The sequence below is a fragment of the Pomacea canaliculata genome, linkage group LG7, assembly GCF_003073045.1.
Source record: "Pomacea canaliculata isolate SZHN2017 linkage group LG7, ASM307304v1, whole genome shotgun sequence".
Taxonomy (NCBI): Eukaryota; Metazoa; Mollusca; class Gastropoda; order Architaenioglossa; family Ampullariidae; genus Pomacea; species Pomacea canaliculata.
Window position 1 is genome coordinate 29,479,247 of NC_037596.1, and position 26,419 is coordinate 29,505,665.

General features: G+C 38.7%; 1 long non-coding RNA gene across 1 annotated transcript; it reads right to left on the reverse strand.

Annotated features, from left to right (window-relative positions):
* Nucleotides 1-1,774: 1,774 nt before the first annotated feature.
* LOC112569387 lies at nucleotides 1,775-26,419 on the reverse strand. Its single transcript, XR_003100388.1, has 5 exons — nucleotides 26,196-26,419; nucleotides 25,371-25,424; nucleotides 24,337-24,457; nucleotides 23,493-23,620; nucleotides 1,775-22,723 (listed from the first exon to the last, which is right to left on the reverse strand). It is a non-coding gene; the product is annotated as an uncharacterized LOC112569387 (long non-coding RNA).

The window sequence follows — 26,419 nt, forward strand, 5'->3', positions numbered from 1 at the left end:
TTCAGACTAGCACTCCGCAGTAAGAAAAGTATTAAGTTCTGATTGGATGTTGCCATAGGTCACCAACTTTAATTAAATATCCTCATTTCTGCCTGTTTTCCTTTTTCTTTTGGTGCTGGTGGTAGGTATGGGGGTTAATTGTTGTAGTTGAGGGTAGCCTCATAGGTGGAGCCATCAGCAAGAGAGACTACAAGTACGCATGTTCACACCTCTCATCAACCAGCGAGTCTGACAACAGTCGTCTGCTCGAGCCTGGAGCATCATTTTTAATTGTTAAACTTTCCGGTTTTTAATTCTTTGACATGAGTCTCATGATTAAATAATACATGTGTCAGTTTAGCTTGTAAATAAGCAATACGTAAAATTAAATTAAACAGTTTTATTAATACTGACTGCCTTGTGGTTGAACAGTAGTTCTAATGTGTTGATATATCACCTTAAATTTTAACTTTAAAATAATTTTGTTTTCAAGTTTGAGTTTAGAAATACAATTGAATATTTTTTTACTTTTAATTATTGAGTTTCGCCGTTGAAGCTGGTATGTCATGTAAAAAACAAAAGGAATCGAAAAATAAAACCAAAGCCGTTGCGTTTACGATGACAGATTGACAAGGACCTCTCCCACTAGTGCACTGTAAACGCAACAAGACCACACCTTACATAAATAGCAGCATTGTTCGAAATAGATAGGATTGGGTGGGGTGATGTGTAGGATGATAACTGTCATCATGAGTCAACCTGAACACGTGACGCTAGATGTCAAAGACAGGTCTTACTCTGCCGAGGAAAAAACTGAACAAGCATCATCACTTTGACTTTGTCAGTCTACCTTGTACTGTTAATAGTTTCTTTTTTAAATCAGTAAATGTTATTTATATTATATTTTTCAAATGCATATTTACCTAAACGTGGAAGTAGAAGAGAGATCAGGTATGCCCTGACGACCCCGTGAATCATGTTTGCGGTGGACAGAGACAAGTTCACACTAGGCTGAACCCAGACAGCCCCGTGCGAGACTAGGAAGTAAATGAAAGCAGTCTGTGTCCTAAGTTAAAGTGTGTAGCTGTTGATGCTTGAGACATCGTCGACAACCATCTCGGTCAACGCTTTGCTTCCGGCCCTTGAACAGCTCTGAGTTGACTGGCAAAGGGTATCCTGTCCAGCAAAGATGAAAGATGACTGTTGACAACTTCGGAACACCGCCCTTTTATTAGATGAACTTTCGTCGAGCATTTGCTGAGCTTCAATGATGTTCATATGAATGATTGCTGCTGCAACTGGTCCAGCAGTGAGCGCCAAAGATAATAATGAGCAAACCTTGCACGACTGTCGTCTGTTTTGTGTGTGCTTGTGCTTCTCTACCTCTTCCCGTCTGACATGCTTATAGACTTCAACGTCATAAGAAAAGAAACAAAGTATTTACTGCACTCGGGGAAAGAATTGAAGATGATCATATGCTCGCCCAGTTCAATTCTCAACGCATGTACTCAAAAAGTTAACTCCAGTATCTTCACACCTGTTCTCTTTCTGTTCGTCTTCTGATTTGTCATTTAACATGAATGTGAATAACTGCTACTCATACTCTTTAGCCTCATTAATGTAAATTGAAAGTTTAATTAATGAGTAGAAAGGTGACATTCTTTTCTATTTACATAGCCTTTAGTTTGATAATACTCAGAGGCAGCTTACAAAAATTCCTTTTCGTGTCGATATATGCACATGAAACACACGTTTGTATACACATCAAAACATCAACAAAAAACAAACCAGTTTATTCTACTTAAGTATTTTATTTCACAAAAGAGTTCATATGCGCAGTAACAAACTAAAAATAGCCACTACAGATACAATACAACTTTATTGACTCCTAGGAGTATTTCAAAAGTGCTCATACTAGCAATAGTATGTACATATAATGATATAAAAATGAAATGTAACCATTGTTAGCTTCTTAGGATTTGGTCCACTAATAATATACAAGAATGCATAAAACTCTGACAGCAACTTTGCAGAAAGTACAGTGTTGTACATCTTAACAATTGTCACGTTAAGCTTTTTACACAAATATTAAAAAAAGTGATTTTGTATCTTTCGATGGTTCTCTTAAGGCCATTAAGAAGAAATTAGTAAACTTAATATGAACATAACATCTCCACTTCTTAAACACAATTTAGAAGCTAAAGTAACAAATACCTACAAATATCTGGGAGTATAATTTTCTACTAGGATGAACAGCATGCAATGAGTTGTGTATGAAAGGAAAAAAAAGGGCTGATAGAAATTCTTAGGGCACTTAGAAAACTGAACTCAAATAATTTATCCATCTTTTGGAAGCTCTTTGACTCCCAGGTCAAACCAGTTTTGACAAATGCGGCAGAAATTTGGGGCTTATCTATAAATAACCCTATAGAAAAAAATACATACATTTGCAATTAAGCATTTTTAGATGTTCCCCTGCACTCTTCCAATCTGATTTATATGAAGCTGGTAGATACACCCTGTACATAGATAACTACACAAAATGCATAAAATTCTGGCTACACATCCTCAAGCTACCCATAACAAGACTTTGTAAACAAGCTTATGAAATGATTCACCAGCAGCATGAGTCTGGAAAGCTTAACTGGATATCTAACATAAAGTGCTTTCAGAAAGTGGGTTTGGGATAGTATGGGTCAACCAGGGGGCGGGGATGAAACATGTTCCTTTGAGAATCTAAAGAATGTATAATATGCTCCTTTAAGCAAAACAGACACACAAACATGGAGAAAGATACAAAATATGAATGGTTCTTATCATTTAAAGATAATTTACAGTCAGAAAAATTGTTTTCACTTATAAACAATAGGTGGAACAGGCGTGCCCTAGGAAGACCTAACAAGAACCTTTTGACTTAATGCGAATAAAATATGGTTTGAAGCTTCTATGGAATTACATTTAGGTTGCCCAGCTTGTGGAAAAACTACCGTATGCCGTAGAAGATGAAGAGCATTTCCTATTTAGATGCCCAAATAATGAGATTCTTTAATATAACCAACTCTTCCAAACACATATTATTCAAAAATATCCCTATCTAACGAAGAGTTACTGATATGTAGCCCTAACCCTGTAGCCTAAGCTAATAAGATGCCACTAAAAGAATTTATCAATAAAGAACCAATAAGTAGAACATAGATTAGTTAATTAGTTGGATTGTTGCAATAGAGTTGGAAACTAAGGGACAAAGCAGCATGTTTTGCAATGTTTTCTACTGCCGCTGACAAGTCCACCGACTCATCTGACACCGCTCAACTCTTGGTATTTATTCGTGGTACAAACAGCAATTTTGAAATTACAAAAGAGTTAGCGGCCATGAGAGGCATGCATGGGAACACCACTGGCGAAGACCTGTTCAAAGAAGTTTCAGGCATAATAGAGGGTCTTGCTTCCGTGAGAAAAATTAGTGGGAGTGACTACTGATGGTGTCAGAACTGTGACTGGATGCCACAGTGGACTGACAAGCAAGGGTCTGTAAAGGTTAGGGTTACTTCCCTTGTAAAGGAGGCTACTCTGTTCTTGACTGAACTATCATCAATTTCCCAGAGAACCCGTTCTTTTCAACTGGAAAAACAGCGAGACGATACACGACTCGAGAAGTGGTCGACATGTACATGGCAGATTCTGAAGAGGAAATGGAGGTGGAAGTGGAAGTGGAAGAATGGGACAATGAGAACGCTCAATCTACAGACTCCGAGGAAAATGTTGTATTCAGAGAAAGATGAAGATAATATAACTTATAAAAATATTTTTTCATACAAGCACGTGACAGCAGCATGCATCAAGGAGGAAGAAATCGATGAGGAGGAATCAGAATATGTACACATGGCAGTCAGATACTCTTAGACACAGAGCTAGCATTGGGGGGTGGCTAGTGATAACAGCAATCAGCAAGCAGGACCATCTTGTGTCAGAGCAGTCTAAACTGTGTGCTTCATGCACATATAAACAGTATGCCCTTGACTGTTGTATGATTAGCTATTGAAGCTGTCATGAATATCACTGTACCGATTGTTTACATCATTGTAAGTAGTTCCACTGCGCCCTTTATAACAATTCCTTGCGAGCGCAGTGATTTGTTTGTGTAAACACAGTCAGACCAATACTGTGTCAAAGCAAGATGGATTGTCCAGACATAAACGGTGATTGTTTGTTAGGAAGATTTTTGTGTCATATAGGCTTCAACTTCAATCAAGCCTTGTTTCAAGTGAGAAGTAGTAGAATTCTAGTAGTACTCAGCTTGTCCCTAAACGATGTATAGTCAGTTTGTTTCTTACATTACTGCGCCCTTTATAACAATTTCTTACGAGCGGAATGATTGTGTAAAAACAGGCTCATGTAAAGGCTGGCAGGGAACAGGTTCCAAGAGTGGAGTCTACACCATTTAGCTACCAGCACTGGCAGACTTTTGTTATAGTTATAATAAAAAATAATTGGGATTTTATTAGAGAACAACTTTGAATCATGGAGACTCATATATGCCTAAGGGAGGTGCCTGTTTAGGTCTTAGGTCACTAGCTGCTTTTGTATGCCTTCTGAAAATGTTCTTGGTACAATAAAAATAAAGCATTTATTTTTAATAACATATTTTTTCTTTCATATTTTCTTTGCTGATTATGTGAAACAAGATTCACTACTTTGTTAAAACAAACCTGAAGGGATCAGGCAAATTCGCACGTTTATTACATCCAATGCGTTTAAGTGTAAGTTAAGAAGTAGTACATAAAAAGTCCCTTATGTCTGCAATATTGTCATATATGATACATCCTAGGATTTGTAAGGCGAGTTGCTACCGAAGGCCTGTTTTAGTGAGAATGGCCTTTGGCTAACAAACCTCTGAGAGTATGGTGCGACATGGAATCTGGTGATGGCGGCTGGTTGGTCCATGAGTCAGTGTGTTTGACTTAGGTGGTCAGTGTGCACGACTCTCTCCTGCACACTGTTTATTGCTCATAAAAGTGCGACACCACTTATACCCAAGTTCAAATACAGCTCATAGAATCCACGAATAATTTTTTTTTTTTGTAGTTTTTTCGTGCTTATCTGTGTTCTTTTAACAATTTTTTTTTTGTGCTTAGTTTTGAATTTGAATTTTCTCTTTCCCCCCTTTTTGGTACATTTGGTTCATTATTACCCTGATTAACCATTAATGCAAGTAGCAACAACCAAACAAGAAGCCCAGTGCCGGGAACAAGCCAAGATAAGAACTGCAAGTACATTACAGAACTTTTTTGTAACTTATAAATACACTCAAGTAAATATATTATTAATTAATTTAATTCAAAATGACCTTGGAGGGAGGGCAAAAAATTGTTAAATGTTTCAGATCTAATGTTTTATAATTTTGAAATGACTTTCTCGTTTTTTTAAAAAATAGCATTGGATAAGAATGAAATGAGAATCAGCACACAAGATGATGTAGGTCCCTCATGTTTCTTCTGATTTTATTTACCCTGTAAAACATGACTGCCATGTTTACTTTGCATGCTTGGGAGTAGCGTTTAAGGTGGCAGGATCACCCAGAATGGTTGAAAAAATTTTTTTTTCGATGACAGTAACTTAAGATGTGTCATTTTATTCATAAATCTTTTCTCTTTCAGAGGGTGAGTTAAACTTTTGCCAGAGCTATGTAGTTTTTTTAGATAATTGCATCTACACAGGGTAGGGGTGGCATGTCAAAATGCTCCAAAATGGTGGAAAATAACATTCAGTCACCTGCAACATGACACACAAATAATAACCGCTCCCAATATAACTTCTAAATAATAATTACTCCCTACTTCCGTGCACCTCCGCCAAGTTGAAAGCATGGCTTTGTGATTGCTTTTAGTGACATTTTAATTAAACTTTGGACCGATTATTGTGGCTACAGTTGTGTGACACTGTAACTATGGCTAATGATCGTAAGTACAGACTTTCAAAGCCCAAGAAACGCAAATTTTGTGGTAACCAGTACTCAAAAGAAAAAGCAACAGTGGGAAAAGGCATACGAAGCGCTTTCAGCAACATTTGTTATATAGGCAATTTAACTGTCAGTTCAGAAAGTTATTGTGAACAGGTGGACATGTCCACTAGATCAGAACAGAAATTACAAGATCTGTACGAGTTGGTGTTTGACTGTAGTTCAGAGGGGGAATATGAAGAAGCAGATTGTGAAAATGACACTTCTGAAAGTGAAAAAGATAGCACAACTCAGGATATTGTTTTTGAAAATCCAAAAGGAAATAGAATAATAGATGTAGCAATCCTAAGTGAAACTGTTTCATAGAACTTGGTGTGCCGTTACTGTCCCCGTACTGTCAGGTTGTTTGAAATGCAAAGAAAGGGACTGGCAAGTACATTTGTATTTTATTGTAGCAATAGAAACTGTAATATGCAGCCTGCTTTCTCATCCTCACCTCAGACGTCTGTAGGCAAAGCATCAGGCAGGCTGCTTTTGCTATGCGATGCATAGGAGCAGACAAGAGAGAGTTAGAGATTTTTTGTAGGGTAATGGATTTACCAAAGCCATTTAGTAAGAGTAGCTACACAGCTATACAGAAAACTATTCATAAAGCATGTACCACTATACGATCAGCATGCAAGCAGCAGCAGCACAAGAGTATGAACAGGCAGAAGAAGTAGAAGGTGATGAAAACAGAGACATTCATGTTTCAAGTGATGGGACGTGGATGACTGTAGGCTTCTCATCCCAGGTAGGTGTTGTGACAACTATTGGCATGAAAAATGGAAAGGTTATTGATACACAAGCAAAAAGCAAAGTCTGTAAATCATGTGATTATTGGAAAAAACAAGACCCCAACTCTGACAAATACTGTGCATGGGCAGCGCCTCATGCCGCATACTTCACACTAACACATGAAGGTTTTAGTGGGTTGATGGAGGCAAGCGGTACATGTGACATTTTTAAAAGATCAGTTGAGCAGTACAAACTCAGATACACAGGGTTTGTTGGTGATGGGTACACTAACACTTATAAAAAGTGAGTGACAGCATGCCCTATGGCAGGGGTAGGCAACATACGGCCTCGCAGGCCAGATCCGGCCCGTGTCACTTGCACTCTACAGTGCCTTTCAGACGAGACAATTAATAAAATCAAAACACAGACAATTTAAAACGCTAAAAATATAATATAATTTAAAAATCAAAATGAGAAACACAACACAAAACAATTCCTAGTTTGTTGGTGGTGGGGACACTAACACTTATAAAAAAGTGAGTGACAGCATGACCTATTGTAACAAAAACATTGACAAGCTGTCCAAAAGTAAGTAGGCACAAGACTTAGTTATGAGTTATGACATAAGTGTTAGTTTGTCCACGTTTTCATTGAATTTCTCCATGTCTTGAACCCCACAATCAAGGTAGAGGCAAATTATGTTGGCCCTGTTTTAGTTTAAAGGCCAGTGACTAAGATGACAGCAACTTCCACCCATGCCCACCATGATAGTTTCTGGAAGACTCCAGGGAATGGACTGGGAATTAAATGGTCGGGGTTTGGAGCAATTGGAGGTGTAGACTGACATTTTTATGAGATAGACCAGTCAGTGGTAAAGTCGCTGTGTGTTTGACCAGGACACTTAATTTTCCCATCCCTTTCCATCGGAGTCATTGGACCAAAGAAAGCTTGGACAGTTGGACCTTAGAGATAGCGATAGTCACTTAATTTCACACTGCACTCTCCTGCCTGTCGCACGCTGTCTTCTACACTCAAAAAGCCGAGATACGCTGCACTTTGTTATTATAGTAAGTACACTATTTTTTTTATTAAGGCGGATGAATCACCCAAAACTGGGTACCCAATTTGTTCTGAATGACATGGGCCAACTAATTAATTTATAAACATGAAATTTGGTCACAATGTGGTTAAAGGAGCAGTTTCCTGCAAAACTTGGCCTACAGGACCTGGCTGTCTTTCAATCACAAGAATGCCAGCGTGTGGGAACGCGAAAAGGATAATTTGTGCTTATTTTACATGTAGGTACACTGGGTTACGGTGAGTACCATTCATTGCCCTCAACCAGGATGGATTCTTTCTTTTACAGAGTGAGAGGGGAGTGTAAGGAAAAATTTCTAAAGCAGTTAGGCTGGCTTTTGTTTACAGATGCGCAGTACATTTCAATTAAATTTGTTAATGTACAGAAACAGCAGGGATCTGTAACGTGTGCTGTTTGCACTTGTCATGTGCCAGAGGAGCATAATATTACGATGAGTTTATGTTGTCTCTCCTTTCAAATTGTCTGGCTTCTGGAATTTATCAATCATTTCGTGTGCAACCTTGGCCCTAGAAAGATCATTGGTAAGGAACTGCAAGGGAAAATGTAGGAGGAAGTGCTCTGAATCTGCAGACAACAAACGATCCACAGATTGTAATGGTTGCTTGTGACAAATGGTTGGAGAAATTTCCTGTCTGTTTGACACAGCCCATGCAGAAAATAAGAACCGCAATGAGGCAAAACATGCCTTAACTGAAATTGCTTGCTGTATTTGATTTTTTTTCTTATCTTTACTTTGAGGATTGTGTACTGTTTAACGATTCCATGATTAAAACACTTTCAAGAATGCACGCACCAAAGATGTTCTGAAAATTTTGTTTCAATCAACGCCCTCCTTGCCTCAAGGAGGATCACCTTGTCCTTCAAAGGACAGTATTTCATGGTGTGGGCCCTCTCTTTGCTGTGGCAAAGCAGAGAGGACACGTGAATGTTCTCAACATGGGGCAAATGACCATGCCCTGTTCATTGTGCAAGCGATGCGATGTATAGAACTCAAACGTTTTCTTCCTTTTTTTGCAAAACTTGCAAATATTCTTCTGAAGGCTGAATCACATGAAAAAAAAAAAAAAAAAAAAAAAGTCGGCAAATATGTATGTTTGTTTGCTTTAGTGCAGGAGGAGACAGTTTCTAGAGCAGTGGTTCTTAACCAGGGTTCAATAGAACAATAGGGGTTCAGTGAGTCGGTCTCAGGGTTTTGCATGCGATAGCGCATGTACACACATTGAAAACTTCAATGTTATTTCTGAAGCATCAATTAGTATTTATTTAACTTTGGTTAACCATTTTTATGAATGCTGTTTTTCTACAGGCTTGCAGCAGACGGCTACTTTTACAACACTGAGGGAGGAAAGGTGTGTGCTTCTCGTGCCGAGAGATGGCCGGAAGTCACAGTAGCACGTGCTCCGGACATGTGCATGACATGCCATTTCATCGGTGTGTGCAGGTACGGGCTAATGAGCAGGACGCCGCCAGGTACCTCATTGACCTCCTCAGGTCTCCAGAGCTCCGCCTCAGATGCCATGTCCACCTCGTCGCTCAAGACGAAGATTGACCTGCAGGAGACCAACAGGTGCACAGACCGAACCAGTAGTTGATCGAGTTTTTCTCTCTCGCTGTTTTGTTTGTCCAAAGACAATACAGGCTGAGCTCTACTTGCACTGATTAACAGTTTTTTACTTCAAAGTACTAAACACCTAGTCCGTAAGAGAGAGAGATGGGGAAAGGAGATAAAGGATGAAAGGAAGACTGGATGTGCCAGCTCATAGCTTGGTGGGGAAAGACTGAAATACATTCATCAGTTTTAGATCACAGGATCATTATTAGACAAAGAAGAGTAAGAAAATGGGTATTTATAACTTTTAACATACAAACTTCATGTCGATCATGAATCCATACTTAATTGCAGAGCTGGCGGAGGTGCGTGCCGTGGAGACATTTAATCTCATCGTTATTCTTTATTTTACATTGTGTGTGTGTGCGTTCGTATGTGTGTGCGTGCATGTGTGTGAAGAACTGTTGGTGTACAATGAAAAGATCTGTGACATTAAATGTGCTATCAAATATATTTATGTATTTGAAATGAACTGTGCCAAAAAAACATGTCTGTGAAATGAATTGTGTTGTGCTGCACTACCATATATCTCACATTTTTGGCGCCCTATGTGGGGTACTGGGCGAAACTGATAACTTATCAAGTCAGCTTAGTGCCGCCAGAGACGATGGAACTGACAGAAGAAGAGAAGTGAGTGTTGGAGGCCTTTAGAAATTTTGAAGTGAAAGCGCAAGACAAGTGACGCAGCCGTGACTGTGGATCTAGCCTGCATTAAAGAGTTGTGCAACTGCTGACAGGTTCCTACCTTTCTGAGTGCTGGACTGTTGTGGTCATTGTTCAACTCCCCTCACCACTTGGTTACACATATAAGGAGACAGAGCAGAGGTGTGTGGTGCAGTTGGTGCGAGGTCAGAAAGTGTGTTGGATCGAGATTCGCCAGAGCCAGCAGCATCGACTGGCATCAGAAATATAATCTAGAACCCACGAGAGCGTTGTCTTTTGTATTGTTGAGGAGAGATTGGGGAAAAGCCCGAATCTTACCCTGTTACAAGTAGATGCACCTGTTTTCTCACATTCAACGTAAGAAAGTGTTGCTTACATTATTATACGGCATAAATTCGACAGACACATGCTGATGAAAAATGGTTTGATGCTTACTACGGTGCACGTGTAGATGCTTGAGCCATGTACGTGGATTTGAGAAAATGACAAATTGAGATTGCAGGAAAATTTAAAGGATAACGGATAGGTGCGTGTTAACAGAAGACATGGTAGAAAGAAAAGTAGTGTGCATACTTTCATGACAGCCAAGTCTGGATTGGTAATGCATAAACTATTTTGAATGCATAGTTCATATAATTCTATAGTTGATGTTGTGTTTTGCTCGTAACGATATTTACAATCAGAATCAACTTTCAAATGTAAAATAACAATTAGTGTCTTGAAAAAAATTCCTGAAAAAAAGTATATGCAAGTTTCAGGAAATAAGGGAATGGACTACATCTTTTAAGAAACACAATGCAATGTGATCACCAAGTGTTACAGTCATGTCATGAGCTGTTTTATCTGAAACCTTTTAACTCTGACGAACATGTCTCATCTCACTATTATTTGAGAATGAGAATCAGAGCAAATGTAGAAAATATATTAAGGATGTACTTTAAACAGATCATCATACTGAAAAATTGCACAATTTCGCTTCACCCAAACTCCTGAATCAGAAATGGTTGAAATATAGTCAAGACGCATGAGTACTAAGTCTAGGATGCAAACTTTAGCATAAGGAATGGCGAAGCATGGGACCTGGAGAGAAAGAAAACTATAAAAAGAAAAGCCAAGGGTTTATCCTAAAAAAGGATTGAGCCCAGATAAATGTTTCAAAAACAAATTTAAATGGCAGCTCTTATACAAGTTTCCAGAGTGACTTCATAAAGCAGCTGGGCTGGACTTTTTATTATAAAATTACAACAGGGCCAAGGCCAACAAAAAGGGGAGAAGGAGGAATGGGCAATTCCTGCGGCAGGAGATTCAAAACCTCTTTAATGAATTGTATGGATAAGTTTGTAGTATTACTGGTGACAAACTAGTTTTTGTCAATGGGTCGTATGTAGGTAACAATACCCTCTTTTAAAGTTAAGTGGTGTAAAACTATCAATGCCTCGGGAAAACGGCGCACAAAAAAGGTTTTTACTATTTTGTCAGGATCAAATCAATGACTATCACAGCAATCTTCTAATACAATGAAAAGTTACACTTTAACATGACAGACTTCTCTCAAAATCCTTTTCCAAGAAATGATATAAAACCAACTGCTTCAAGTTACGAAACGCCCACAAAACTGAAAAAGATTGAACTCAAACCCACCAACCCCCAGTCATTTCCCACAAGTCTTTAATGCCTCAAGGGACAGTATTTGATGGTGTGGGCCTCTCTGCCAAAGCAGAGAGGACACGTTAATGTTCTCAACACGGGTCAAATGACCATACCCTGTTCCTTGTTCAATCGATGCAATGTATAGGACTCAAACGTTTTCTTATTTTGTTTTGCATAACTTGCAAATATTCTTCCGACTGCTGACAGTGGACAATGGAGAAAAAGATCGAAGGGATAAATGGCGCTGGTAGATCAGCACTTGGCTGGTCAGCATGTCCAGGGTTCCACTGCTGACATTTTAAAATTTTATTTAGATGGTAGTAAAACAAAAGCTGCATGACACTTAATGAGGGGGGGGGGGGGAATTGGTGTTTTACGCCGTGTCAGCAGCTAAGGCTATATTACGGCAAGCAGCCAGCCCTGTAAACAGATGCCACGTGCAGAGAAAGATCAGCGTGCCCGAGACGAGAAATGAACTCAGGGCAGCCAACCTTCACTGTATTTGTGACAGGCGCTAACAGTGCTAACCGTTGCGCCACCAGACCGCTGCATGACACTTAATGAGTCAATGCTAAAGTGATGAGCGATGCAAGAATGGATGATGTTCGTAAATGGTTTTCTTATTTTTTTTTGCAAAACTTGCAAATTTTCTTCTGTCGCCTGACACTGGCCAATGGAGAAAAAGATGCCGGTACACTGTCCCTCTCAGGCTCACCTTGTCCCTCAAGGGTCAGTATGATGGGGCAAATGACCATGCCCTGTTCATCGTTCAATCGATGCGATGTATAGAACTGCATAAAAATTTATTTGGATCAAGATCAAGATAGCCGCTCTTCGTTGTGCGACGTCTTGAGCTCTTAACTTGATTTCGCTTTTTTAACATTTATCATCGTTTTATTAATCAATTAACTTTTACATTAAAATAATGTCATGGATCTAGTCAGAGTGCTAGGACTGGGCGCATGTGTAGATGAAAGTGTGCGAATGATGGACGTTCTCTAAATAGAACGTGACAAATGACGTATAGTGACGTCAAAAAGAAATAGTGAGGTAAGGGAGAGGGACGTTGAGAAGAAATATGGAAGCAGAAGGACGTTAGAGGGCATTTAGAAGAAGAAGGACGCTGGAGAATAGAGAGAAGAAGAGGACGTTAGAGAGTAGATAGAAGAGGAAGAACGTTAGCGAGTGGAAGAAGAAGAAAGAGAGCGGAAAGGGAGACGTGATCGCATTTGAAAAGACAATGCGATTTGCTAATCAGAGATCGAATGTACTAATGTGAAAGGAGAAACGACTGCCAAGACAGTGAGTTTATAGTGTGTGAGGTGTTCGATGTACTTTGTAGATGTGGAGATTGAAGGAAAAACTGTGGTGTTAAAGACCGTTTTGCTTTTATAGTTAGGATCTATTTTTTTTGGTTGGTAATTTTGATCAGTAAACAGACAGACTCGTACAGGCAAATCATTCTTCAATTGGAACGAAAGAACGCGCAATTGTCCGACCCGCTGGTGAGTTGGAGAGAGCGAAAAACAAGAGGCACCGGCAATGTCGTGACAAATGCATGCTATTTATACTTTTAATATCCGTTAAACCAATTGTCAATCTAGAAGTAAAACTAAAACGGAAAGCAGATGCCTTGTAATGCATGAATACTCTTAAAGTGGCAATGATGGCACAAGTTTGATAAGTAGTCACGAGTCATGAAGCGTTTCGCGTGTCTAAAGACTTGGCACAAAAATGCTTTCGTCACTGGCTGTACCAATTTTCAAAGAAACGCACTAACAAGACATGAGTGGACTCTCCATTTTGTTGATATTTTTTGACATTGTAAAGGTACCCCTTAGAGTTAGCCTGGGACCCCTTAGAAATCTTGTATGAGGGAGAAAGGATGTTTATGTATGTGATGGAATTTGCTCTAGGAGATTTTGTGTAGTAAGATTTTGTATATGTTTGGGAAAATGCCCATGCGGGATATAATGTATGTGCGTTGTTACATGTGCAAAGGGGGGCAGGAAGGTAAACGTGTGAGACCGCACGAGTCTTACTTGAGACCCATGTGTCGGGGTTAGGGATTTATGTAATGATTTCAGAATTTAATTAGTGAATTCTTGTTCTGATTTCAGGGCAACAATTTTACAGTTTCCGTCTGTATTTTACAGTACCCTTTGTATTCTTCATATTCAACATTTTACAGTATTTTTACAGTATTCTTCAATAATTTCATCGTTTCTTAACATCCCAATAAAGAGCTCAGTGATAATTGAACCTTTCAATTCTGCTCGCAAAATCAGCTATGTTTTCTAATTAATGCGGATAATTGTAAATGTGTGTGAGCTGAACAAACCTCTAGCAGATGTATCTTGCCTGGAATGCAATGAGAAGCGGCATTCCCAAAGTATTTGTAAGGTGAGAATTTGGGCTTCTTTTCAAAGTGTGGAAAATGTTCTCATCAACACTTTGGTAACTCATCACGCGTCAAAGGCAGAGAAAGCACAAAAGAGCCCTTTGAAGTGAACCAACAAATGACACTTTTTAGTCAGAAAACGGGAGGAAGCCATGCTGTGTTGCAAACCTTATCCAATATTATGGGCATATCAGGCATAGCCATATCGACTTTTCAGAATCATGACAAAAAAGTGCCAGGTAAGTAAATTTTTATGCTTCAGTGCAATCTGTTAATGATTTTACAGATCCTGTATGAGATTAAATAAACCTTTTAAATTTTTACTATATATTTTTGTAAGGGTTTTACTATATTTTTTTTTATTACATAAAGGTTAGTATGATTGGGTACATGTGGTCGTGTTCGACTCAGGTAGCATCTCTCCTGCACACTGTATACCGCTCGCAAAAGTGCGACACCACTTACACCCAAGGTCACATACTTACAGCTCATCGTATCCACGAATAATTTTTCTTTGATATCTTTCGAAATTTTCATCACGAAGCAGGAGAGTATGCTTGTCCACCGGTTTCCAACAGTTTGTTTATCTTGCTGGTAGACTCCGTGGGCTGAGGGTGTTTCTAGACAGGCCTACATTTAGTGTGTTGGTGTGCATGTGTTGTTTGTTTGCATTCGCATCCTTTAACCCAGGGAGTGGGCAACTTCTCCGGTCGAAGCACTTGAACTGCATAATATGGACCTCTACATGGGGGGGATTGGTGTTTTATGCCATGCCAGCAACTAAGGCCATATTACGGCAAGCAGCCAGCCCTGTAAACAGATGCCACGTGCAGAGAAACAACAGCCTGCCTGAGACGAGAAATGAACTCTGGGCAGCCAACCTTCACTGTATTGGTGACAGGCGCTAACCGTTGCGCCACTGGACCGCTTCGGACCTCTACATGGAACATGGAGCAAACTACATTTATCAGGCTGCTGACTGAGCTTTTTGTCCTGATCTGCAATTTACTTAACATCTGCAGCTAGTTTGTCAACAGAATTAGATGTTCATAGCATTTGACCGTGGTAGCAAACTGTGAGCATGTGTGATGAGCAGGTTTTCCAGACGTCGCAATGGCACAGCTGAGTTCTACAGGGACTAGACAGCATATGAAAAAGGTTTTGGCAATATCTATCGAGATTTTTGACTGGGTAAGATTGTTGGACGTATCTCTTTTTCCTTACTCCCTCCTCCTGCATAATTGTAACCTCAACATTTGTTTTTACATTTTGAAATGCATTCAAAATTAGGCTCTTATCGGGTATTGTTTTTTGTTATGTTGTTTCTATGATGTATAGTGGTTAATACAAAGGTTGCTGTTTCTGTTGTTTTATTATATTTTTGTTCGATGATGCATATTGTTAACTATTTTGTGTACTATTTCCTTAGCATGCTTTGTTTGCTGTGATAATGATGGTACTAGTAATGGAATGAATGGATGGCTGATGATCTTGTAGTGTCTCAAAAAGAAACAGAAAGGTTGCGAGGAAATACATCTACCAACTTTTTTTGGCTTCGTTAGTGCCATTATTTGCTTCATCATTGTGATGAATTTAACTTTTTGAACTGCTTTGTACCAAGGACTGTAACTCTTAGTAGACGCTTTTGGCAAAGACATCGCCAATTAATTTTGTTTACGTTATCTTTCAAACTGCCCATGGATGCGTGTAAGTATATATATAAATTTATATATATAAAGTATTAAAAAAAAGGAATTTGCGAGAATATATTTTAATAAAATCTCTTTCAAAAAAGGCAAAATGCATTTATTTCATCATTAGCAATTCAATAGCATACACAGTTTAGGCTTCATCGGATTATGTTTCAATCACACAATTTAACTTTTTGATCTGCTCTATACCAAAGACTGTAACTCTTAGTAGACTCTTTTGGCGCGAGAATTTGCCTGCGTAAAATGGATGCGAAAATAGGAAATGTAAGTAAATATAAATTGGTTTCACTTTAAGCATGAAACTCCTTACTCTTACGGGCAAATATTTTACTTCTGACTTGTGTGATAATGTGAAAAGTGACGGAATATTAACATATTTCTTTTAAAACTTGGTTTCAGAAAGCTGTTTGGGGCTTCAAAAGAAGCACGGCATTAACGTTGTTTCAGAAGCACCTGCAAAGGAAGGAGGGTGAAAGTAAGCATCCCATTTTTTTAGCAAGAGCACAAGAATACCACTGTGACCTTTAACCTACACGGATTGTTAAAAACCAAGCGATTTCCCTGAGCCACCATCCATCCCAAAATCAAAATAGTCTAATGGCTTGGATGATTGATGTGTAAGTTTTTTCAAATGACTATTTTTATTTCTTTACAGGTAATGCAATGTTTCTCAAGAGAGGCAGGGCGGAATATGCCGCTCTGTCGGTTCTTGAAAAACAGAAACTGGCAAGGGAGGCTGCAACCCCAGCTCTTCCAATTACTCTTGAGGAAAAAAAGAAGTATTTGAAGCAGCTAATGGAGCAGCTGAAGAAGGTGGTAAGTGTTCACCACATCCCTTTGACACTGGCATAACATGTATAAAATTTCTCTTCCCCTTTAATTATAAACTGATAAGTATTAGATGTATAGAGGTGCACTGTACGTTTATTTGCAATCTGATAGTGAAAGTACAATGGAATAATTTAATTTGCAGGGAAAGTACTTCTACACATTGGTGTAGAATATTACTTCGAGATGCAACTAGATGGCCAGAGCCATTTGCTAGCACATGATGACCTTTATAGGAATGTGCTAGCAGAGAGGCCATCGGTTGTATCAGATTTGAAGTATCTGCGCCATTGTGTGCAGAAAATCTTCAATGAAGCATATGGTAAGAGAGTGTCAATATTTGTATACCTGGGAAAATCTATAAAATCCTTGCAATCAGATAAAGGACTTTTATATTTTTATTAAAAGTGTCATGCTACAGGGCAAATGCAGCCAGCCTGACAGGCATTGTTCTTGTTTTTGTAACCCATGAAGTCAGCACAGAATATGCTGGGAAAAAACTGCCTTTTCCTTTACAAGTAGATGCAGGATAAGCTAAGAAACTGCTATAGCAAGTATGAGCACAGCAGTTAATCTTTCTACTGTCTTGGGGCATGAGATGTACAGTATTAGAGCACTCAATTGTTTGAGAAAATGAGTTTAATTTACAGGTGAAAGTACTTTTACACATTGGTGTAGAATACTACTTCGAGATGCGACTAGATGCCCTGATCCATTTGCTAGCACATGACGACCTATATCATAATGTGCTAGCAGAGTGGCCATCGGTTCTATCATAAGACAACTTATAATAAAGCATGTACCACTGTACAAAATATCAGCATGCAAGCAGCTGTAGCACAAGAGTATGAACAGGCAGAAGAAGTAGAAGGTAACGAAAACAGAGACATTCATGTTTTAAGTGATGGGACGTGGATGACTGTAGGCTTCTCATCCCAGGTAGGTGTTGTGACAACTATTGGCATGAAAAATGGAAAGGTTATTGACACACAAGCAAAAAGCAAAGTCTGTAAATCATGTGATTCTTGGAAAAAACAAGACCCCAACTCTGACAAATATTGTGCATGGGCAGCGCCTCATGCCGCAGACTTCACACTAACACATGAAGGTTTTAGTGGGTTGATGGAGGCAAGCGGTACATGTGACATTTTTAAAAGATCAGTTGAGCAGTACAAACTCAGATACACAGGGTTTGTTGGTGATGGGTACACTAACACTTATAAAAAAGTGAGTGACAGCATGCCCTATGGCAGGGGTGGGCAACATACGGCCCGCGGTTAATATGTATATGTTAATATATATATATGTTAAATAATTTGTTTTGATATTCCTGATCTTTGCACAGTATTTGTTTTGTTAATTTTTGTGATTACAAAACTTTGCAGGGCCTAATCGTTACAACATCTACATCACGACTGTGTAAGGAACTGCAAGATCAGCTGTAGGAGGAAGTGTTCTGCATCTGCAGACAACCCAACGATCCACAGATGACAATGATTGGATGTGACTCCTGTGACAAATGGTTGGAGAATTACCCTCTTCTGTCTGACACAGCCCGTGCAGAAAATAAGAAACGCAATGAGGCAAAACATGCCTTAACAGAAATCGCTTGTGGTCTGGGCATAACAGGTATTGATTTTTTTATCTTTACTTCGAGGATTGTGTACTGTTTAATACATTCTCGGCGCTTACCCCATCGGTGGGGGATGAAACTACTTCTTTTAAGGCTTGCGCATCAACCTTCTGTGATGGATGCATTGTTGTATTTTTTTAAAGACATGTAAAACTTGTAAATGAAAGAATACACAAAGGAGAAAAAAACAGAAACCTTTAGGACTTGTTCCTCAAACAATTACTTCCCTTTAACCCCCCCAACACACCGAACCAAACCGGGACAAGTCCAGCGTAGTCTTTTCCTGAACCGGAGAACCAGGACCCTCTTGCCTGCTACCAAGAATTTGCTGCAGCCAAGGACAACTGAGCCTGACAAACACAAAGAAGAACTTCACAAGAAGCAGAGAAAAGCAGCGGAACACTGATGCAAAAGATCTGCCAGTCCTACATGAAGGTGATACTGTGATGATGAGGCCGTACATTCAAGGTTGTAAGAAATGGACCAGTGGAACCATTACTAAACAACTTGATCAAAGGTCATACAAGGTTGAATCCAGAGACACCACATACCGTCGCAACCGAGTGCACTTGAAGAAAGTGCTGCCATCTGCTGATCATGTCCCTATTCCCACTCCATCTGACTTTGCTGCACCTCCACCCACAACTGACCTCCAGAACCCTGCAGCTGTTCAGCCCACGACGTCCTGCAGGCGACAACTTATCACACCACAAATGGAGTCTGAAAGTCCGGCAGGATCCAATCCCTTTCTTGGCTCCACAACCCCAGTGTGGTCTCCAACACTAACTACTCGAACACGTTCCGGTCGTGAGGTTAAAATACTGAAGATAGAAGATTTTGCATATGGACTGTACGACCTATGCATGAATTTGTGTCACAACAATAACGAACAGCACTAACGTTCGAAAACGTGACTAATTAGCGACTAAGCTCAATTGTTTAATTGTCGATTGTTTAATTTTCTTATTTGTTGATTGTTCATTTGTTATTGAACTTTTTTAATTCTGGTGAGTTCAAAGTACAAGCCGAGTGCAACAATCTTTCTTTAGAATCAGGTTAAGTTAATTTAATGTACCCACACACACATATGCATGCCTAGACACATTAATTAAGAATTTTTTTAATTATTTGCAGACCCAGAGAAAAAGACCTGGACCAGGTTCAAGCACAGATGAGAACTGCAAGTACAATACTGAACTTTTATATAACTTATGTATACACTAAAGTAAATATATTATTTATTAATTAATTAATTGTAAATGTGTGTGAGCTGAACAAACCTCTAGCAGATGTGTCTTGCCTGGAATGCAATGAGAAGCGGCTTTTCCAAAGTATTTGTAAGGTGAGAATTTGGGCTTCTGTTCAAAGTTTGTATTCAAAGTGTGGAAAATGTTCTCATCAACGCTTTGGTACCTCATCACCACGCGTCAAAGGCAGAGAAAGCCCAAAAGAGCCCTTTGAAGTGAACCAACAAATGACACTTTTTAGTCAGGAAACGGGAAGAAGCCATGCTGCGTAGCAAACCTTTTCCATTATTATGGGCATACCAGGCATAGCCATATTGACTTTTCAGGTATTGTATAGATATTCTTAACAGGTCTCTTTGATTTTTGTGTTTTGTCAAAGCAATTTCATGCGTGTAAACTTGCGGGCTACCAGCAGCTGAAGTAGCTATTTGGAAAAGAGAGGGAAATCATTCTCATACAAGCAAGCTACGAGTCAGAGGCAGCCAAAATTTTGTGGACGGTCTGTAAATAAATTTGGTTGAAGATATATAGAGACGCTTTCCTCAGCATTAAAAGGCAGTTTGTGATCTAAACCCACACCCAGATTATGAACAAAAAGTAGACAAGCTAGATCATCTGTTAATCACACTCTTAAGAGACTGGGGACAACTTTGCACAAACTGGCTAAGGAAGAAGGGTTGGGTGGCTTGGGTCACCTCCCGCAGGCGAAATGACATAAGTTACAGATCTTTTACAGAAAAAAGCTATTGTAGAGAATACTTCTAGCACTGAAAATATAAGGAATGCAATCTGGGCAAGTTTGCGGCATTCAATGTCTACAGACAATGAACACTAACATCGCTAATGCCTAAAAGGGAAAAACAGCTGGTGTTTTTTCCATAGCACTTTGGCAAACAATGAGAAAGTGCCTAGCCATATAGAGCATCCTTCTTCAACCTATCTGACCACACAGGTAGCTCATCAACTGATCCCCGTGTATAGAAAATTTGCAGATGAATACCTGCTTAAAAGGATGCTTCATAGGGGTACACAAAATAATAATAAAGTCAAAAATGGGGCTTCTTCCACTCAACTTTTGTGATGCAGCGCAGTATTAACAAATTCAGTCAGACAATTTTCTTTCCCATTTCAAATGACAAAAATTGGATTCAGGTCAAAGGGTCTGTTTGATAAAAAAAAATATTGTTCTTTTGAACATTATCCTATACAGAGCAACCTTTTAACTTACCCACTGGATTCATCAGTTAAATATATATATAGTGTCTGTTTTTGTGGGTGTACTAGAAACAGTAACCCTCACTAATGTGAAAAAAAAATGTGTACTGATCCCATTCAAGACTGATTTTTTTTGTGATTCCTCTTTAGTCAAAATATTTGTTCTCAAGGGGGTGGGGACATTACTTGGTTTTATTCAGTTTTTATGCAATTTTTGTGACCATTATTACTGGTTAAGCATTATTGTTTAAGAATGTTGAGTTGAATTTGATTAATTTTTCATCCTTTGCAAACCTATATGAAAACATTATATCATTAATTCTAAAGTGACTGTGATCTTGAAACCGCCAGTGTCAACTTTATGGCTTCAATCTGACAGATAGAACATGCCACTGGTTTGATTGGAAAAAAGGAGCCTGAGGATATTCCTGCATCTCCAGATGATTTTCTAAATGAATGGTGGAATAACCTTAGTGATTTTTCAGTGAAACCAAGCTTCATCGCCAGGTTTGAGAAACGCACTAAATCTTCCTGCCCTGGAAGATTGCAAGTCCAGGGCTTTTGCTATTGCAAAAAATTATGAACAATATGCATTAAAAGTTCAATTTTTGTCAATGGGGACCCCTTCAAATTTGGGCAAAGAACAGATACAAAATTGGGTAAGAGTAGTTTCTGACATTGTAGATGTCGTGGACAGCACGGTTCAAATCATCGTCTCAAAAACGAAAGAAAGTGAGGGTGAAGCTAATGAAGATTGTGAACCCACATCACCATGCCCTTTTCCGAACGCACTTAAACAATAGAAAAACGAGTCCCAACGATAGTAATCAAAAATGTGATAAATTTTTTTAAGAGACAAGTAAGTCTAGAGAAAAACCCCTAATACTGAAAATGAGGAATGCAATCTGATCAGGTTTGTGGCAGACAATCAACCCCAACATCATCAGTGCCCAAAAAAGAGCAGCTATGTGGATTTAGCCAAAGGGCATTGGCAAACAATGAGAGTGTGTCTAGCCTGCTTAGAAGGATGCGTCCTCTGGGTACACAGAATAATAATGAATGTTTAAATTCAATGATATGGTCCAGATGCCCCAAGACTGCTTTCATGGGCTTGAGAAGGGAAGGTTTAGTTGATTATGCAGTTTGTGCTTTCAATACAGGTTTTTTGAATTTATTTCTTTAATGAAAGAGCTATGTTGCTATGCACACAATTATCTGACACTGCTGACTAAGAAAGATGAGCAGAGTGTCAGATTGAGCCACTTGTTATCTAAGCCTATAATTGTGTAGCATAGAGATTAACAAACACCATTTTTCAATTACTGTAAATCTGTTTGCAGCCTGGTCAACACAACCATGTTGACTTAACTAAAAGTAAACAATATTTAATTAGTTATGTTAAAAATATGTGTTAACTCACAGATACTTTTTTTTTTTTGGGGGGGGGGGCGTGTCTGTCCCTAATATGCAATGGTTAAGAACAATTGGCAGTCTACAAACAGGTTACAACAAAGGTATTTTGTGACAACATAGGTTGTTTAACGGAACACACTGAAATTTTGTTCAACGCAACCTAATGAAAAAGGCTCATCTGGCATCCTTGCATGTTAAACACTAATAACAAATGTCACATGCACAAGGAAAAAATTCAGCATAATAAAATATATCAAGTCGTCAAGTGATGCTTTTAAGCAAGTCCTTGCAGTAACAGACCACCCTTTAAAGGGCATCTAGAATGTTAATAATTGAGCCTGTGTCATTTAGAAACACTGATCCAGTCCATAAAGCTAAGCATAAGCAGGCAAGTTAATAAAAGCTCACTTTTTCATTCACGCAAAGTGACAGAACTTGACACTGCATTACTTAGTGTTTGCGTGTCCACAGCAACTTATGGCTGAAGGTCCAGATAACTGTCATTATGGCTGACATCATGAACTGTCCAATGTGCCTGCTGTAAACAGAAAGAACTTTTGAAATTAAAAATTTCTTTCGTGAAAATTGTTTTGTCCTATACAAAGCAAAACATTAAAAACACTCACGGGAGCTGTGTTCGTTTGACATAGGCCTATCTCGATGGCTTACTTTAAAACATTCCCCAAAATAACCATAAACAGTAAAAATTTGTGTTTGTTTCCCTAAATAACAGATATTTGCAGACATTAAATTATCTTGAACAGACTTACATCAAGCATTTCTCACAGCTAGCTACTCAAGAAGGTAAGTAAATGGGAGAAACTTAGTTACCACCAAAAAACTAATGAACGCAAATAAAAGCAGTTGCAGAGATGATTCCTTAAGCAAAATTGTCATTCACATTCTGTCATCCACGTACAGAAATGGACATAAAAACTGACTAGCCTTTGCAAAACAGCCATACACAGTGATCTTAGCATGCTTTTGCAACAATGTCCTATGAAAAAAAAAATGCCTTTGATTTAAGCTCACTTTTCCTGCACTTGTACAGCTTTTCTAATTGAAATATTACACAACGCCATAAAAATTTGTAAACCCTGAACTGATATGATTAGAGTTAACAAAAAAAACATAACATAAACTGTGGATTAAACTATTATACACTACATTTACTGTACACTGAACAACCACTTTCTGTTAGACATTTTGACCAGTGCAGGGAGCAGCACTAAGGCCATGCAAAAGTAACCAACTTACTGCAGAAGATGGGCTAATGAACAAAAAATGTGAAGAAGACTACAACTAACCTCTAAAGCCTCTGGTCAACCATTTTAGTAGCAATTGGTTTTATCTACTTAACAAGTTCCCTTGACTTAGGTTGTCACTGAAAAGGATGAAACCTTCCAAACATCCTCGCTGCGCCCAAGACTGCAAACTACAAATAGAGAAAAGAACAATAATCTGTGGTTTTAAACACATAAAATATAATACATACATATATGTTAGCAAGCTATCCCTCAATTAACTCCCCTACCTTCAAAACAAATAATAGAACCAATAGAAAACAAAGGCAGACTTCTAAGTGGACTACAAATGCTGTAGCCGTGCAAAAATAAGGAAAATGCTAGTGGCAACATACATATAGAACCATGTTTCATTTTACAATTAAAAAAAAAGATTTAAAACAAAAACGCAAAGCTACTACATAGATCTTCTTTAAACAAAGGACTGTTGTTGTAAGGAGACCAGTCTCCCCACAGCCTGCACATGCACAATTCATGACTGGTTTTATGGGCCATAACCATGTCTTGGGACCATGTAATCAGACTATGCACACTGAATGATTTCTTCAATTGCTATTGAGCTTACAATTTATTTGGTACAATCTACTCTTTAAAAACAGAATATGTTGGCCCACTCTTCATTTGACATAAGTGTATGAGCAAAAGTGTTTGATTGTCTGCTAAGTGTCAAGCACCAGTCCGTTCCTGTGTTTTTTAGATTATTTTAATGCCATTGTGACTTCAGGCTGCAAGACTGTGTTGAGAATGGATGAAAACATTAGATGGGAAAGTGTTAACTATGACACAAAGCATTTGGTGAACACGGTTCACCAGCAGATTTTTGCCATGAACAAGGTAGAAAATTTACCTAGGACCGGGATACTAGAGGAAGACGTCAAAACTTGTAATTCTCCTCAGTTGAGATTACATAGTAGAGCAGGGTAGTGTGGATCGATGCTGGATGCGGTACTGATCCCTTGTGGATTAACCTTGAGGTATGGCATAATTTTCTGTTAGTCATTGTAGAATCATAACAGAACTCATGTATGTTTAGAAGATGGAAACATGAGCAAATGAAGGATGTCTGGATGGGCATTCTCAGGCAATCGTTTTGTTGTTTGTTGAAAGAATGCACATTTGTTTGGTGTGAGTGTTGAAGCCACCCAAGCCTTGATATAAATAACAAACATCAAATCTTAACTCGAGAAAGCAACATGCAATTCAAATTTTATTATGCATTGGTTTTGATAAAACCACAAATATGCCAGCTAAGCCATCGAGACATATGTTCCATATTAGACATATTCAACACAAGATCCAGTGTCTGCCTATGGACAGACCATGATACCTTGGTTCTGCATCAGATAAAACCAGGAAAATGTCTGCTAATCCTTTTTTGAGACATGTTTCATAGAAGACACCCATTGATCAACACCAGAAGACTCAGAATAAACAATGAGATCTTGGTTTTGCACAAAACAGTGGGACTTGCTATAACTGTAGATGTCTCTGCTTGGTGTCAGCTTTTGCTGTACCAGAAGACCCAGTGTCTACCTAAAGAGTGTATGCGCAGCTTAAATCCCCTATGCATGCGAAGATCATGAAGAGACGTTGATTCTACCCGAGATACCGGGTCTCATTACAACATGGCAATGCCAGTCATCGTGCAAGAAACACAATCATTCTGAAAACACATAGGCTTAGTTACTGCCTCACCATACGACAGATTTCCATCAAAATGATAACTGTAAGATCTCACTATGCTTGTTATTAAGGCTGTAACTTTCACAATATTTGAAATACTACAAAACTGTCAAATTGGGACAAGTCACATGCAAAACTTTCCTACTGAAGGCATAGTTTTAAATATTTTTCAAATTCACAATAAAGGTTGTAACATACCTGTACTACAGCATCACTGGCATTAGCTGCTTTATGCACCAGAGACTGCATTGCCTATGAAAGTAACAAATATACACATCACTACACGGAAACTGTTGCCACAATTTGCAAGCTAACCCTGCCAAATTATAAAATCCATTTGCTCTGGCAAATATATAAGAGTCAACACTGTGTACTTTTTGTCTGGATTATCTTTTTTTCTTAAGTGCCTAAATTATATTAAAGGGAAAACGGGTAACTCAAATAAGGCAATAACTCGAGAACACTAGGTATTCGTTACTTAACAGTTTATTTTAAAACTCAACCTGCGTTTTTACACCTAATTTAGAGATATATGCAGAATTTACCTTTCCAAGAAATAATTATGTAAGCAAATCAGGTCTTTTTAAATTTAACTTTGGCTGGTAAAAAAAACGTCTATGGCACAGATAAGGTTACGGAATTCAAACCGGCCAATAACTTATCTAGCTCGAACTGCTTTCGCTCTCCTTCTGCCTGTTTTAAATGCAGTTAAAAAGAATGTTAAATTTAGCTCCTAGTGTCAGCAAGATCTATATTGTTAACTTCATTCCAAAAAAAGATGACTCGCAAGATTGAACTTTGTCCTAATTTTAACTCTAAATACCATGTTCAGAAAAAAATGCGGGAAACTGTCTAGTTGGCGAAGTGCACAAATCTTTTAACGAACTATTCCTCAGACTTCTTATAAATAAAATGTTGTACCTTCTAAAACTTATGACTGGCTTTATTTTTATATGCCCTAGGGCAAAATATACTATAATTGTTACATCAGCGTAATTGGATAGAAAATGAGCCGGTCCTCACCAAACTGTTACTCGTGCTCTTCAAGGTTCACTGTGTTGCAAATCTTGCCGGAGAAGTGGCATAGCGACCGCTACGAGTTAACGTAGCTAGCCTGCGCCCATGTGGAGGTGCTACGGCTTGAAATAAAAAGAAAAATAATCATTTTCCTTCAGTGCGAATCGCGATCGCGTGGAGATGATGTCCTACCTCTTTCACGCCATGGATGAAAATGGAAGCTGACGTGC